General features: G+C 42.9%; 1 protein-coding gene across 1 annotated transcript in view; it reads right to left on the reverse strand.

Moving 5' to 3' along the window:
* TBC1D5 (TBC1 domain family member 5) overlaps positions 1–16413 on the reverse strand; it is a 603675-nt gene that overhangs the window by 560158 nt on the left and 27104 nt on the right. The window contains exon 2 of the mRNA XM_044293280.1: positions 14382–14446. The gene's annotated coding sequence lies outside the window, so the exon portion shown is untranslated. The remainder of the gene's footprint in view (positions 1–14381; positions 14447–16413) is intronic.

Consider the following 16413-nt stretch of genomic DNA (forward strand, 5'->3'; position numbering starts at 1 on the left):
GCGCCCTGCAAGTTGCGGGTCCGCAAAACACGCATACCAATTCTTGTCCACGATGGCGGACACTACGACATGCTCTATATTTTTTGTGGGGCCGCGGAATGGAACAACGGATGCAGACAGCACCGCAGGGTGTGCTGCCCACATCTTTTGCGGCCCCATTGAAATAAATGGATTTGCACCTGTTCTGCAAAACTGCGAAAAGGATGCGGACCCATAATTACATCTGTAACTCACCAATATAAGTGACGCAAAAATATACTGACAATCCCCCTAATGTATATACAGTCGTGGCCAAAAGTTTTGAGAATTACATAAATATTGGAAATTGGAAAAGTTGCTGCTTAAGTTTTTATAATAGCAATTTGCATATACTCCAGAATGTTATGAAGAGTGATCAGATGAATTGCATAGTCCTTCTTTGCCATGAATATTAACTTAATCCCCCCAAAAAACTTTCCACTGCATTTCACTGCTGTCATTAAAGGACCTGCTGAGATCATTTCAGTAATCGTCTTGTTAACTCAGGTGAGAATGTTGACGAGCACAAGGCTGGAGATCATTATGTCAGGCTGATTGGGTTAAAATGGCAGACTTGACCTGTTAAAGGGAGGGTGATGCTTGAAATCATTGTTCTTCCATTGTTAACCATGGTGACCTGCAAAGAAACGCGTGCAGCCATCATTGCATTGCATAAAAATGGCTTCACAGGCAAGGATATTGTGGCTACTAAGATTGCACCTCAATCAACAATTTATAGGATCATCAAGAACTTCAAGGAAAGAGGTTCAATTCTTGTTAAGAAGGATTCAGGGCGTCCAAGAAAGTCCAGCAAGCGCCAGGATCATCTCCTAAAGAGGATTCAGCTGCGGGATTGGAGTGCCACCAGAGCAGAGCTTGCTCAGGAATGGCAACAGGCAGGTGTGAGCGCATCTGCACGCACAGTGAGGCAAAGACTTTTGGAAGATGGCCTGGTGTCAAGAAGGGCGGCAAAGAAGCCACTTCTCTAAAAAAAAACACATCAGGGACAGATTGATTTTCTGGGGCAAAGTCATATTCTCCGATGAAGCCTCTTTCTGATTGTTTGGGGCATCAGGAAAAAGGCTTGTCTGGAGAAGAAAAGGTGAGCGCTACCATCAGTCCTGTGTCATGCCAACAGTAAAGCATCCTGAGACCATTCATGTGTGGGGTTGCTTCTCATCCAAGGGAGTGGGCTCACTCACAATTTTGCCCAAAAACACAGCCATGAATAAAGAATGGTACCAAAACACCCTCCAACAGAAACTTCTTCCAACAATCCAACAACAGTTTGGTGAAGAACAATGCATTTTCCAGCACGATGGAGCACCGTGCCATAAGGCAAAAGTGATAACTAAGTGGCGCGGGGACCAAAACGTTGACATTTTGGGTCCATGGCCTGGAAACTCCCCAGATCTTAATCCCATTGAGAACTTGCGGTCAATCCTCGAGAGGCAGGTGGACAAACAAAAACCCACTAATTCTGACAAACTCCAAGAAGTGATTATGAAAGAATGGGTTGCTATCAGTCAGGAATTGGCCCAGAAGTTGATTGAGAGCATGCCCAGTCGAATTGCAGAGGTCCTGAAAAAGAAGGGCCAACACTGCAAATACTGACTCTTTGCATAAATGTCATGTAATTGTCGAGAAAAACCTTTGAAACGTATGAAGTGCGTGTAATTGTATTTCACTACATCACAGAAAAAACTGAAACAAAGATCTAAAAGCAGTTTAGCAGCAAACTTTGTGAAAACTAATATTTGTGTCATTCTCAAAACTTTTGGCCAGGACTGTACACTGAGCAAAAATATAAATGGTTTTGCTCCCATTTTGCATGAGCTGAACTCACAGATCTGAAACATTTTCTACATACACAAAAGACTCATTACTCTCAAATATTGTTCACAAATCTGTCTAAATCTGTGTTAGTGAGCTCTTCTCCTTTGCCAAGATAATCCATCCCACTTCACAGGTGTGGCATATCAAGGTGCTGATTAGACAGCATGAATATTGCACAGGTGTGCCTTAGACTTCCCACAATAAAAGACCACTCTGAAATGTGCAGTTTGATCACACAGCACAATGCCACAGATGTCGCAACATTTGAGGGAGCGTGCAATTAATGTTAATTTCTCTACCATAAGCCATCTCCAAAGGTGTTTCAGAGAATTTGGCAGTACAGTAACCGGCCTCACAACCGCAGACCACGTGTAACCACACCAGCCCAGGACCTCCACATCCAGCACGTTCACCTCCATGATCGTCTGAGACCAGCCACCCAGACAGCTGCAGCAACAATCTGTTTGAATAACCAAAGAATTTCTGCACAAACTGTCAGAAACCGTCTCAGCGAAGCTCATCTGCATGCTCGTCGTCCTCATCGGGGTCTGACCTGACTCCAGTTCGTCATCGTAACCGACTTGAGTATCCAAATGCTCACATTCCATGGGGTCTAGCATGTTGGAGAGGCGTTTTATTCACGGATGAGTCCCGGTTTTCACTGTTCTGGGTAGATGGCAGACAGCATGTGTGGCATCGTGTGGGTGATCGGTTTGCTGACATCAACGTTGTGGATCAAGTGGCCCATGGTGGCGGTGGGGTTATGGTATGGGCAGGTGTATGTTATGGACAACAAACACAGGTGCATTTTATTGATGCCATTTTTAATGCACAGAGATATCGTTACGAGATCCTGAGGCCCATTGTTGTGCCATACATCCACGACCATCACCTCATGTTGCAGCATGATAATTGCACGGCCCCAGATTGCGAGGATCTGTACACAATTCCTGGAAGCTGAAAACATCCCAGTTCTTGTATGGTCAGCATACTCACCGGACATGTCACCCATTGAGCATGTTTGGGATGCTCTGGATCAGCGTATACAACAGCATGTCCCAGTTCCTGACAATATTCTGCAACTTCGCACAGCTATTGAAGAGGAGCAACAAGGGTGTTGCTGTTACACTTAGAGGCTCAGTTCTCTCTGCAACTGCTGATAAATCTCCTCTTTGATTGACAGGGCCAGGCAGTGTAAACATTATCACACCTGGCCCTGACTTCCCCTGAAGTCAATCAAATTGCAGAGCGCGCGGCAGTTGCAGAGAGAGCTGAGCCTCTAGGTGTAAAGGCAACGCCCCCATTGCTCCTAGAAGCTCATTTGTATATATTAAAACTTAATTTTTCTCAGCAATGCAGGCACATATGGACATGGGACCAACACAGATGCCCTTAGCTGTCAAGCACACATGCAACAGGTCAGCCAAATACAATTTCCACCGACTGGTAAATGTAGACCCAATTTGCATTTACTTTCTAGTCATCTTTGGACCAAAAACTGGGAACAATTTCCGAAGCTTGGCAATTCTCATCATTAGTCCAGTTATGAATCAGTCAAATAAAAATGAAAAGCAGGTAAAATTGTACACAATGGCGTGTGATCATTTAATTAAATGTCAGGTTTCGGGGGGGTTATAGGAGGCACATATACTGTGAAGACCGCCATAAACAAACCAAATATAACTGAAATGTACAGCAGAATAAAAATAATACAACAAACCACTTTCCAGCCTGCCTGTACCATATTTCTATTAATTATGTAGAGGAAATATACCGAAAGTAAAATCACATCCAAAATCCATTTTTGATGTAAGCGAGTCTTATCTCATTAAATCAGCATCTATGATTAAAACAGAGATCATTTTTGGTACATAATGTATTGCATTGTTAGAGCAGCATCTGTTTGTTGCAAAGCATAACACATTTTTCAGCTTTAAGAAACTCTAATCATATGGAAAGAACAATCCAAACTTTGATGATATTACAAGTATGCCTTTTGCTTCCAAATGTACATTTCTTGGGGATTTTTTTTTTTATAAACTGGAGAAAAACAGTAAGAAATGAATTAACTGTTTCTCCGCAGCCTCTTGCAATATTCTGGATAAGCACATAAAGATAAAACTATACCGACATCAGTCATACGTGAGGCCAGTTAACAACTGCTACATGAAGTGGAATTAGCAGATTTCCCTATTCCAGATGAATATGTTTATTTATGTGCTTGGCTCACTCGATTTCTACCTAAAAAACACCGTTCTTCAAATGACAAACTGGTTCAGAGCTAAACAGATGTCCAATAGTTACAAGCAATGCTTTATTAAAGACGGGAAGGGGTGGGGGGGGGGGGACATGTTTGCAAAGTTCCACAAAAGGGATTATTCCGCGCTTCTCTAGGCTCAAGCTTATTTTCTGAACCTCACCCAACTCGTTTTCCAGAAGGGTGCCTTTACCTGGGGCATCTTCAGTCAACATCAAACTCCCAAGAGGTCCCAGAAAGCTAAGGGGAACAGACACTTTGTAATGTCTGCTTTGGGGGTGAACTAAGAATGCTTTGAACCACGTGTTGGCACTTGTGGCATCGGCTAGGGCTACACAGCGGGACAAAAGGTCGCAATGCCACTCTACTACAGCATCCAGCGTCTATAGGATCAGCCTCCTGTACTAAAAACCAATGAGCAAAGTAAAGTCATGCATGGCAACTTAGGACATGAGCAGTGTGAGGAGACTGATGGGCTTGGTGCCGTCAGTGGACACATTGAGAATGGGGAGCTGCGCACTGTTGAAGGCCTTAGGCTAGGTTCACACCTGTGCATTTTACAGCGCGTTCCTACGCGCTGTAAAACGCTCAACAGGCAAAAACCAATGTTTCCCTATGGGCATGGTTCTCACCTGAGCGTTTTACAGCGCGTACGAACGCGCTGTAAAATGCCCTACGTCCCAAGAAGTACAGGAGCTTCTTTGGGGCGTATTGTCGCGCGTAACACCTCTGTTTTTTATTGTACGCCTCTGTGGTCAATAGCAAGAACGCGCGTATGACGCACGTTTCCAAAATACAAAAATGCGCAATAAAAACGCCTGTAAACAGCGCTTATCGAATACACTCAGGTGTGAACCCAGCCTTAGTGACAAGGGGCACTTCTGAATGTCAGAGATCAAGGCTGAACCTGTCACCAAGAAAATGCAATGCAAGCTCCACAATATTGCCTGCACAAGCTTCATAAATGTCGGTTCAGGCCTTTTTACTCCATAAAAAAAGTAGTCTGATGAGTATCAACACGTGCTACAGTTTTCCCTGCCATTCATGAGCGCAGGGCGCACTGTGAAAGGCGCAGAGATGCTGCCGGTGCCTGAAATATCCAGTAACAAAGCTCCGTACAGCAACGAGCTTTGTTATTGGTCAGTTTGGGGCGGCCTGCCAGACCATTCAGTACAGCGGTCTGACGCAGTGAAGGGAGGCTCCTGCAGCAGCTCGTGATCTTCACGAGGTGGCACCTGGCAGGTTGAGAAGCTTCTTGGTGGGCAGTGGCCTTTAGTTTTTGAAACTTTTGATATAGCATAGGGGCATATCAATAGTGTTGATCAGCGGGGGTCCCAGCACTGAGACCCCAACTGATGTCTAGAACGAGGAGTCAGACGCGCTCAGCCAAGCGCTGCTTCTCTTCGCTGTTGAGCACTGAGTGCGATACTGAGGACGATCTCAACAGAAAGTCTATGAGACGGCCTTTAGTATCGCGCTCAGCAGCGAAGAGAAGCAGCGCTTCTCTTTCTAGACCCCCACCAATCAACACTTTTGATATGTCCTTATGACATATCAAAAGATTCCAAAAAGGGTATTCACTCTTCAATGTTGGTCAGGGGGCCTGTCTGATGTTTCCAAGTGCCTGTGGGGAGGGGTCTGGAGTGAATGCACAGCAGGCTATTATAGCCAAGTGATGAAGTACAGGGAAGATCCCCTATACCGGACTGGACTTTATCACTTGGCTATAATAGCTTTCTGTGCATTCACTTCAGACCCCCCAGGGGCTTGTTAACCATAACCTGGAGGGAGGGGAACAATATTACTTACATGAGACTTTATGTTGGAGTGGTCAGAGAGAGGGCGTGATGTCATTTACATGGGACAGTATGCTGGAGAGGCTGACGGGAGGGGAGAGATGTTATTTACACGGGACTGTATGTTGGAGAGGCTGACAGGAGAGATGGTATTTACATGGGACTGTATGTTGGAGAGGTTGATGGGAAGGGAGATATGTTATTTACATGGGACTGTATGTTGGAGAGGTTGATGGAAAGGGAGATATGTTATTTACATGGGACTGTATGTTGGAGAGGCTGACGGGAGGGGAGAGATGTTATTTACATGGGACTGTATGTTGGAGAGGCTGACGGGAGGGGAGAGATGTTATTTACATGGGACTGTATGTTGGAGAGGCTGATGGGGGGGGGGAGGGGGGGGGAGATGCTATTAACAGGCCGATGTCAGGGCCGGCTGCACTGTCAGAACAGAGCACTAGTTCAGGTCAGTTTCGTAGACCAGGCAAACAAACATGGCCCACCTTAGCAGGAAACAAGCGGACTAGAACCTATTACTCAAGCACTTTTCCACAGGGGAAGGTGCCTGAAGTACGTCAAGGTAACCAGCCTACGGCTGGGGAAGATCAGGGTGCAAGCTGGCTCTTTTAGGAGCTAGAGGTAACATACACGCCATAGGGCAGAGAGAGGCATTGCCAGTAGGCCTCAGTCCCCGTTAAATAAGCATAGCTACTCGGGCAACCGGGACCGCCGGGCAAGAAAAGGAAGATGCCGGCAGGACTGAGACACTGAGTCCTGCAGCCATGGAGTGTGTGATCAAGGAAGCAACCATATACACCAGCAGGAGAGGAGCGGCGATGGGCAATGTTCTTTTCATTGAACATTATGTTGTAGCATTCCTCTATTATTCCTACTAGAAGCTTAGGATTAAATGGCCAGCAGTCTGCAATTAAGGTCCATCTGGGGGTTACCAGTGTTGCCGGCGTCAGATTGTGTAGGGAGTTCATTTAAAACCTCTCCTGAGTAGTGGTGCCTTAAAGTCTATTATATCCCTAGTTGCGACACAAAATATCCCAGAATCAGTTCACTTGAAAGATGTTTTTATTGCGAGGCTCCAGCTAAAGATATATCCATCATGTTCTTTTATGCCTTCAAGTTGATTCACCAAAGAGCTGTACAATCCTGTTCTTCCATTTCAAAAACCCTCACAGCTTGATGATAGAGTAATCTTACAAAAGTATTCCACATTCCACAAAGCTTTCAACGCTACTCATTATTATTCAGACTTGATAGGAAAACTGTTAGGTGTCAGTGTAAAATATTTGCAAATGAATATAACATTGTCATAAAACCCACCGGAATCTAATTAAACAGGACAGAAGGACTCCATTTCATAGACAACAAGCCCTAAACCAACCACATTATTTTCGCAGCTAGAAACGTTTCACCGTTTCATTTCCTTTACTTTAAAGGAGCTGTCTTACAAAGACAACCCTTGCCCATACAGCCTATTAGGGGCGAGAGAGGGGTCCGCCCTCCACGTCTCAGAATAAAGAGATGATCTGCAAGTTCTGTAAGATCAGCTCCTGCTTTAGAGGACCCTCACTGGTGGCTGGCACCACAGGAGTGCAAGCACGACCACCTCTCCTGCATTACAGGGTGGCCGTAACCATGGAAACTAACAGCGTATCATGCCAAGGAAAAATTAATCCAGCCAGCAGAAGAGGCAATATGGACAATCACAATACATTAGTAAGTACCTTGTATTAAACTTTGTCTACAAGATACAGTCATGTGAAAAAATTAGGACACCCTTTGAAAGCATGTGGTTTTTTGTAACATTTTTAATAAAAGGTTATTTCATCTCCGTTTCAACAATACAGAGAGATTAAAGTAATCCGACTAAACAAAGAAAACTGAAGAAAAGTCTTTTCAAGATCTTCTGTAAATGTCATTCTACAAAAATGCCTATTCTAACTGAGGAAAAAGATAGGACACCCTTGCCCCTAATAGCGAGTGTTACCTCCTTTGGCTGAAATAACTGCAGTGAGACGGTTCTTGTAGCCATCTACCAGTCTTCGACATCGGTCTGAGGAAATTTTACCCCACTCCTCAATGCAGAACTTTTTCAGCTGTGAGATGTTTGAGGGGTTTCTTGCACGTACAGCCCTTTTCAAGTCACCCCACAGCATCTCAATGGGATTCAAATCAATGGGATTTGACTTGGCCATTCCAGGACTCTCCATTTCTTCTTTTTCAGCCAATCTTTGGTTGATTTACTAGTATGTTTTGGGTCATTGTCATGTTGCATGGTCCAGTTCCGCTTCAGCTTTAATTTTCTAACTGATGGTCTCACATGTTCTTTAAGCACCTTCTGATACACAGTAGAATTCATCGTGGATTCTATGATGGTGAGCTGACCAGGTCCTGCTGCAGCAAAGCAGCCCCAAACCATGACACTTCCACCTCCATGCTTCACAGTTGGTATGAGGTTCTTTTCTTGGAATGCTGTGTTTGGTTTACGCCAAACATGTCCTCTGCTGTTGTGTCCAAATAATTCAATTTTGGACTCATCTGTCCAAAGAACATTATTCCAGAAGTCCTGGTCTTTGTCAACTTTATCTCTGTCAAATGTCAGTCTGGCCTCGATGTTTCTCTTGGAAAGCAAAGGTTTCCTCCTTGCACACCTCCCATGCAAGTTAAACTTGTACAGTCTCTTTCTGATTGTAGAGGCATGTACTTCTACATCAACAGTAGCCAGAGCCTGCTGTAGTTCTCGAGATGACACTTTAGGGTTTTTGGAGACCTCTTTTAGCATCTTGCGGTCTGCTCTTGGGGTGAACTTGCTGGGGCGACCAGTCCTGGGCATGTTGGCAGTTGTTTTGAAAGCCCTCCACTTGTAGACTATCTTCCGGACAGTGGAATGGCTGATTTCAAAATCTTTTGAGATCTTTTTAAATCCCTTCCCAGACTCATAGGCTGCTACAATCTTTTTTCTGAAGTCCTCTGACAGCTCTTTTGCTCTCACCATGGTGCTCACTCTCACTTCAACAGTCAGGAGCACACCAAACTAAATGTCTGAGGTTTAAATAGGGCAAGCCTCATTCAACATGCAGAGTAACGATCTACTAATTATGTGCACCTGGTGTGATATACCTGTGTGAGATCTGAGCCAATTTAAGAGGGAATACATGTGAGGGTGTCCTATCTTTTTCCTCAGTTAGAATAGGCATTTTTGTAGAATGACATTTACAGAAGATCTTGAAAAGACTTTTCTTCAGTTTTCTTTGTTTAGTTGGATTACTTTAATCTCTCTGTATTGTTGAAACGGAGATGAAATAACCTTTTATTAAAAATGTTACAAAAAACCACATGCTTTCAAAGGGTGTCCTAATTTTTTCACATGACTGTAAATGCCATTTGCTGAAGTGAGACAACCCCTTTAAAGGAGTATTTCAGTTATAACAAGGTATTCCTTATCCACAGGATAGGATATAACTATCAGATTGGTGGGGGGCCTACTGATCATGAGATCGGGGGTCCGGTACCCTGTGGAGCCCCCTGAAATGGACAGAGGAGCTGGTCGGAAAAGCACGCTGCCCCTCAATTAATTTCTATGGGAGCGCTAGAGATAGTCAAGAACAGCACTCCGCTATCTCTGGTGATCCAATAGAAATGGACAGAGCAGCAGAGTTTTTGAACCTAATAAATAATATCTTCTTTAGTTAAGTGCTCAGTATTCCTCCCTTTTGTTTTTCTTCATTGTATCCATATGTTTCTGGTCAGATGGCGATGACATCATCACAGGTCCTTTTTCTCCTACGAACATCCAGAACCGCAAGTCAAATGAGGTAACAGTGAATGTGAGCAGACTGCACCCTCCCTCATGGACACTCCCTCTAAGGAAGTGAGGGATGTTCATCCCTACAGGGATGTCGGGCCTGGGGCTGCCAGCCTAGATTCAACTATTATAATTCACCATTGCATTCTAGGCCATTCTAGGACCTCCTTTAACTGCAACCACAAGGTCACTCTCAAAGCCTACAATCAGTGATAAAACAGATACAATTTGGAGTACAGTTCTTTGATCTGTCTGATGTCTCCTTTTGCTCCAATGTCTGCATCCTGTATCAGCAACCACCCAAGATCCTTCTCCACACACCTGTCCTAGTCACAATAACACAGAGGGGACTGGGACAGAAAAGGGCAGGGTTACGCCAGAAAGAGTTATGGAGGATGGCTCTCCATCCTGTGAGGATGTGTGCTCGAATTAGGGATTGGAGACAGAAAAAAGTGGTAGCAATGTGGACAGGCGTAAAAGGGAGTAAGTGTACTTTCACACTAGCGTTATTCTTTTCCGCTATCGAGTTCCGTCACAGGGGCTCTATACCGGAAAAGAACTGATCAGTTTTATCCCCATGCATTCTGAATGGAGAGCAATTCGTTCAGGATGCAGTAGGATGTCTTTAGTTCAGTGTTTTTTCCTTTTCAGGATGGAGAAAATACTGTGGTTTTATCTCTGTCCAAAATTCTGGCCTTTTTTCTATTGAAATGCATTAATGCCGTTCTGGGCCCCGAGTGTTCCAGCAAAACGGATCCGGCATTGCGGTCTGTGCATGCTCAGAACGCAAATATGTGAAAAATAAATAAATGCCGGATCCGTTTTTCCGGATGACACCGGAGAGACGGATCCAGCATTTCAATGGATTTGTTATACGGATCAGGATCCTGATCCGTCTGACAAATGCCATCAGTTTGCATACGCTTTGACTGATCCGGCAGGCAGTTCCGGCGACGGAACTGCCTGCCGGAATCCTCTGCCGCGAGTGTGAAAGTACCCCAAGACTGTGGAAATGAGACATGCCAGCTCCAGGGTCCGAATAGTGATTTTGGAAGGATCGAGTATAATTAGCATTTGCAATTGGAATAGTTATGATTACAGTATTTCCAGGGACTTTAGTTAGGACCTACACTATTGACCTTTTTCAAAATCACGTGAACGTATGCTATGAAGTATAAAGTGAAGAATAAGATGGCAGACTGATAAGATGCAGACCCTGACTTCATGTCTAGGATGGGATGGAATGTACTCAGGAGCTGTCGCTTCACTGCACTGGAAGACTTTAAAGAGAAAACAGAATCAAAGAAAATACAAGTGGCTACCTGTAAAACAATCTTTTTTTCTTTTACTTTTTGTTGCATCGACACTTCAAAACTATTTCCAAACAGATAAGGATATGTGGGTTTGATTTAAATAGATACAAACGCTGAACTAGTTTTCTCTCAAAGATCTAAAAATGTGTATAACTGCTCATATGGTATCTGCATTTGCAGCAACTGTAAAAAAAATAAAAAAAGATAAAAGGAAATTATTTTATATGAACATTCAGTTTGGAGGCAGTTAGTATAGGTCATCAGTATCTGATCGGTAGGGATCCGACACCCGGACCCCAGCCAATCAGCTCTTTGAGAAGGAAGCAGTGCTCCTGTGAGCGCCACGGCCTTCTCTCTGCTTTTTCCTAGGCCAAGTGACAACACGTTCATCAATCATGTGGCTCGCAGCAGCTGCTCAGCCCTATTCAAGTGAATGCGGCTGCGCTGCAATACCAAGCGGTGCTCACAGCTGATCAGCACGGGTTCCAGGTGTCGGACCCCCACCGATCAGATACTGATGACCTATCCTATCCAGAGTAATCAGTAGTCACGTCCAAAAATGTCAGGACTATTAAAATATTCAAATATTTTTCCTGTACGTCTTAACAGGGAAAAAAAAATGTTTTGGTCACCTTGCCCCCCCCCTTCTGGAAAATTGAATAAAAGTACTCAAAAAGTCGTATATACCCTCAAAATGGTACCAGAAACTACAGTTTGCTGCAATAAAAACAAGCCCTTATACGGCCCCATAGATAGAAATAAAAAAAATAAAAAAGTTATGGCTCTTTTTTCAAAGGTTTTTATTTTTTTAACGTAATAAAATAAAAACTATATAAATTTGATATCACCGTAATCTTAATGACCTGCAGAATAAGGGTATCATGTCATTTTTAGTACACAGTGAATGGCGCAAAAACAAAACCCAATTTCACTGCGCAAAGAGTTTTTTTCCCATTTTCCAACACAAGCTATGATAAAATAAACAGTGCCATTAAAAGTCCCGCAAAAAACAAGCCCTAATACAGCTATGTAAATAAAATAAAAAAAATGATGGGTGTTAAAAGGAGGGGAAGAAAAAAATTGAAATAAAAAAAGAAAATTAGGTCACATCCTGAAAGGGTTAAAGTGACTTTCTAAAATAAGCTGTTGTGTGTGTACATGAGGAATAACACTATATCTAACCACTCTACGTTTTAGCTTTCACCTGCAGGCTCCATCTCCAATTGCCTTTTTCCCCCCAAGAGCTTAGGTCCAGAGTGAGTGTGGACTAGAGGCTATGATGTGTCCCATACACAGTGCACAGACAGGAGATCTCCCCTACCTCAGTACCATACCTTCAGCAGAAGTAGCATGTACAACAAGCATCAAGCACTGGTGAGACATAGTAAATTTACTATATGCAGCAGATTCTCTCTATCTGTGCCTCTGTCTCCTTCCAGCAGCTCACTCCTCCTTTGTAACCTGATACCAGTGCTGATAGTCTATAGGTCTGATCTTTCAAGACAGATTTTAGCTGTGAGTTGAGAGTGAATGATCAGTTCAGGTGACAGGGATAAAAATGAAGTGATTAATAAGTGGAGAAAGATGCATTTTCTCTAATAAAATAGACTACATAGTTTCTTATATTTAATTGCACTACTGATATACACTAGTTAGGGATATTTGGCTTGTGGGTGAAATTTCAGGATGAACCTAAAATGCACTCTAACCTTGAAATTATGAACTTAATGTGACTTAATGTGGAACGCACATGTCCAAGACGACACCTAACAATTGATCAACTGTACCGTGCCATTGAGAGGCTTCAAGCAGGATGTTCTCAGACAGAAGTGGCCAGTGAGCTTGGAGTGTCATCAGCAGGTTACAACAGAGATACAGAGAGACTGGAATAGTCACAGAAAGAAGGCATAGAAGTGGACGTCCTTTGGCCACATTCTATACTGATGACTGTTTCATTGTGAACATGCCCTGCGGAACTGGAGGATGAATGTCACACAACTCCAGGCACATTTAAGGGAGGTGAGAGGCACTCAAGTATCACGTCAGACCAATAGAAACCATTTACATCAGCGTGTTCTGCGTGCTAGACGACCTGCAAGGGTACCTGACCACAGGCATCATCATCTTGCATGGGCCAGGGAGCATCTATGCTGGATGAGGGACCAGTGGGCCTCAATGCGGTGAACTGATGAAAGTCGATTCACGCTGGCCGCCAATGATGTTGTAGACGTCAAGGACAGCATTGTGCATCAGCCACTGCTGTCACCAGACGAGCCTTTGGTGGTGGTGGTTGTGTTACAGTGTGGGCAGGTGTGCCTAGTCAATACAGAACTGCCCTACACTTTGTGAATGGTACAGTGACAAGCCCATACTACATGAATAACATAATTAATATAGTCATTGTGCCTGAACAACACAGGCCTAATGTCATCTTCATGGATGACAATGCGTTAGCTCATCAAGGTCACATCATTAGGAAATGGCTGATGGACCCTGGGTGACCTCATATGCAGTGTCCTGCACTTTCTCCAGACCTGAATCCCATTGAAAACCTATGGGATCAGCTGAGTCTCCATGTAGAGGCTTGTAACTCTGTACCCCAGAACCTCAATGACCTGAGGGCCGCCCTTCAAGAAGAGTGGGATGCCATGCCTCAGCAGACAATAAGTCGACTTGTGAACAGCATGAGACGTCGTTGTCCAGCTGTAATTGATGCTCAAGGCCACATGGCAAGTTATTGAGACACTGACATTTTTGTGGAGGTATACCCACCACTGGTGTTGGCTTTTGTTTCCATAACTTGTTTGACATGAGGAAATCACCATTGCTGTTTCTACTTCAATGCTCTACTTAGAAGATATAATATCGCTGTAGAGTAAATATTTTTTACCTTTTTTTCATATATTTGACCCAAAAGCCAAATATCCCTAACTTTTTGTGAGTTGTAAATATGCAGCGCTTGTTGAAAGTTCAGTGCCTAGGCTTCATTCACATAGGACAACTTAAACCATGACCATGTGTTTATGGTGCATTTGGAGACATTATGAAAAACTTCCCCTACATAGTTCACCTTGTAAATAAAGTAAGATAATTAGAAAAATTATAATATAGCCTGAAATTTCTTCTTAAACTCATTTAGTTAATATCTGGAGACAGTAATGATAAACATGCAAAGTATGAATACTCTAACACAGCGGAATAAATAATCTCATGACATTCCCTCGGGTAACTGGTACAGATGTTACCAAACACCCCAAAAAGTCTCCATTAGCCACAATTGATTCTTTTACAGATGTATGGTACTATTTTTATGCTATTTTATATTTGTTTAGAAACATTACCTTGGCAGCTGTACGTCTCCCACTGGGCCCTGCTGATTCCAAAGCACAACCTGTCCACCTTCTCCCTAAGAAAGACACAAACATGTTTAGTTCTATACCAGTCATAATTAATCTGAAAGCATCTCAGCGGAGTGCGGTGTGGAAGACACTTCATCTACAAAGTCTCAAAATCTTTCTTAATGTGCAAATGTCCTGCAGAAAAAAATAGTTTCTAAGCAACAAATGAAAAAAATGGTTTGATTCACAGTTAAAGAGCCCCTGTCTAAAGGATCAAAACTACTAAACCAGGGGTTGATCCTGCTGAATTAAAATGTTACCTGTCTTGTGAAAATCGGTTGTGGCATTCCAGAGAAAAAACACTAGGGGTGGGACATCGCCCCGTGGTGCACCTCAGCTCCACTGTTCTCTGTGCTGTAAAACCAGCATTTGCATAAAGAATAAAAGTTTTTTTCTTGGGAATGTAGCAACAGGTTTTCCTGTTAAGAGAACAAAAACCAATCTCAACACCAGAATTGGCTTTTTTTTGTAACCCTGCCTTCCCAAGAACCCCAAAAATGGGGGTGAAAATCAAAATGTTGCATGTTACAGTTTGCCCCACAAAATATGAAGGAAATAAAACAAGTTATGTGTGTCAGATTATGGCAACACAGCACAATTTTTTTTAGAAAATATAAACATAATAAAAACTATATTAATTTGGTATCACTGTAATTACCGTATACTGACCTGCAGAATAAGGTTGTGATGTCATTTTTGCCACATAATGAACACCAAACAGAACGAAACCAAAACCACAAAAGGTGGAAATTTGGGTTTTTGAAGCCCACAAATATTTTATTTTTTTTACAGATTCAAAATACATCAAGAGGAACATTGAATGGCGCCATTAAAATGTACAACTCACCCTACAAAAATTAAGCCCTTATACAACTATGTCTATGGAAAAACAAAAAGGCTACAGCAATTGGAAGGGGAGGAGGAAAAAAAACATAAATTTACATAACTGGCTGCAGTGTGATGAGAACTAAAGGCCCTTGTGGATCTGCAAAACACGGATACCAGCCATGTGTGTTGCGCAATTTGCGGACCGCACATGGCCGCAACCATAATAGAAAATGCCTATTCTCTCCTCTAGAGAGGTCATCAGTATCTGATCTGTGGGGATCCGACACCTGGGACCCCCACCAATCAGCTGTTTGAGGAGGCCGCTGCTCTCCAGTGAGAGCTGAGGCCTCCCGCAGCTTACCAAGCACAGCACTGTAGGTTATATAGTGGCTATGCTCGGTATTGCAGCTCAGCCCCATTTACTTGAATTGACTGAACTGGGCCTAGGCCATGTGACTGATGAACGTGACGTCACTGGCCTAGGGTAAGCTGCGAGAAGGTCACAGCGCTGTGTAAATTGCTGTGGCACTGTCATTGTGTGTTAGTTATAGGTCATTACAGGTTAGTTATAGGATATAGTTCATTACAGGATATAGTTCATTGTAGGTTAGTTATAGGATGTAGGTCATTAGAGGTTAGTTACAGGATATAGGTCAATATAGGTCATGGGTCATTATAGATTAGTTATAGAATATAGGTAATTACAGGTTAGTTAAAGGATATAGGTTATTATAGGTTAGGGGTCAGTATAGTTTAGTTATAGGATATGGGTCAGTATAGTTTAGTTATAGGATATGGGTCATTATAGGTTAGTTATAGGTTATGGGTCATTAAAGGTTAGTTATAGGATATAGGTCATTATAGTTTAGTTATAGGATATGGGTCATTAAAGGTTAGTTATAGGTTATGGGTCATTAAAGGTTAGTTATAGGATATAGGTCATTATAGTTTAGTTATAGATTATGGGTCATTAAAGGTTAGTTATAGGTAATTACAGGTTAGTTAAAGGATATAGGTTATGAGTTAGTTATAGGATATAGGTCATTACAGGTTAGTTATAGGATATAGGTCATTATAGGTTCGGGGTCAGTATAGTTTAGTTACAGGATATGGGTCATTAAAGGTTAGTTATAGGTTATGGGTCATT

The sequence above is a fragment of the Bufo gargarizans genome, chromosome 5 (genome assembly GCF_014858855.1).
Source record: "Bufo gargarizans isolate SCDJY-AF-19 chromosome 5, ASM1485885v1, whole genome shotgun sequence".
Classification (NCBI taxonomy): domain Eukaryota; kingdom Metazoa; phylum Chordata; class Amphibia; order Anura; family Bufonidae; genus Bufo; species Bufo gargarizans.